Raw genomic sequence first — 1,467 nt, forward strand, 5'->3', positions numbered from 1 at the left:
ATCTCAGCACAGACAGATGCTAAATAGTGAATTGAACTCCTTCCCTTCCCAGCCTTGTTACCATACACAGTCCCTAAACCCACTGCCATCAAGTCGATTTCAACTCATAGCAACCCTATAGGACAGGTAGAATTGCCCCATCAGGTTTTCAAGGCTGTAATCTTTATGGAAGCGGACTGCCACATCTTTCTCCCGGGGAGTGGCTAGTGGGTTTGAACCACCAATCTTCAGCAGTCAAGCACTTAACCACTATGCCACATGGTCTCTAGGGCAGTCCTATCCTTGTCTTAGATTGCCTTGAAGGTCCACCAGGCTACCTGCATTGGGGACACCTGCTTTGCTATTGGTGCACATTCTTCCAGCCCCTTCTCTCTCTCATAAAAAGTTCTTGCCTCTTCTGCTATCCCAACATGAATCCAAGATGGTGGCATGGGAAAGGAATGCTCAAGTGGACCAAGCAGAAGTGAAGGAACTGGGGTGAAGACTTGCTCTTTCCACTAGCTGGCTGGCCTCGGGTATGATGCTTGGCCTCTCTGAGCTTTACCTGTCCAGGGAGCTACGAGAATGAGAATGTTCATGCATTGTATTTGTATTCCTCACTGGACTTGAATTTAAAAAACAATAAAAGTTAACAATACGAAAGACAAACAACCCGATAAAAAACAATGGGCACAGGACTTGAACAGACGTTTCACCAAAGAGTATATTCAAATGGCCAACAAGCACATGAAGAGATGCTCAAGGTCCTTAGTCATTGTTGCTGTTGTTAGTTGCCATTGAGTCGATTCTGACTCAGGGCGACCCCGTGTGTTACAGAGTAGAACTGCTCCATAGGCTTTTCAAAATTATGACCTTTTGCAGTAGCAAACTGCCAGGGCTGTCTTCCAAGGCACCTCTGGGTGGGTTCAAACTGTCAGCCTTCTGGCTAGTAGTGGAGTGCCTAATCATTTGTGCCACCCAGGAACTCCATTAGGCATTGTTGTTGTTAGGTACCGATGAGTCGGTTCCAACTCGTAGTGACCCGTGTACAACAGAACAAAACACTGCCTGGTCCTGAGCCATCCTCACAATTGTTGTTATGCTTGAGCGCATTGTTGCAGCCACTGCGTCAATCCATCTTGCTGAGAGTCTTCCTCTCTTTCCTTACCCCCAGAGTTTCAGCAATAGGTTTTTTTTTTTTTTTTTTCTGGGGTGGGGCTCAATAATTGCATTTCTAACAAGTTGTCTGGAAACCCTGGAGGCACAGTGGTTAAAGAGCTACAGCTGCTAACCAAAAGATCAGCAGTTCAAATCCACCAGGCTCTCCTTGCAAACTCTACGGGGCAGTTCCTCTCTGTCCTATAGGGTTGCTATGAGTCAGAATTGACTCGACAGCAATGGCTTTTGGGTAACAAGTTCTCAGGTGATGCCGACGGTGCTGGTCTAGGCCCACACTTTCAGAACCGTTGCGTTCTGAGAGGGATAAAC

The sequence above is a fragment of the Trichechus manatus genome, unplaced genomic scaffold (assembly GCF_000243295.1).
Source record: "Trichechus manatus latirostris isolate Lorelei unplaced genomic scaffold, TriManLat1.0 scaffold00087, whole genome shotgun sequence".
NCBI lineage: Eukaryota > Metazoa > Chordata > Mammalia > Sirenia > Trichechidae > Trichechus > Trichechus manatus.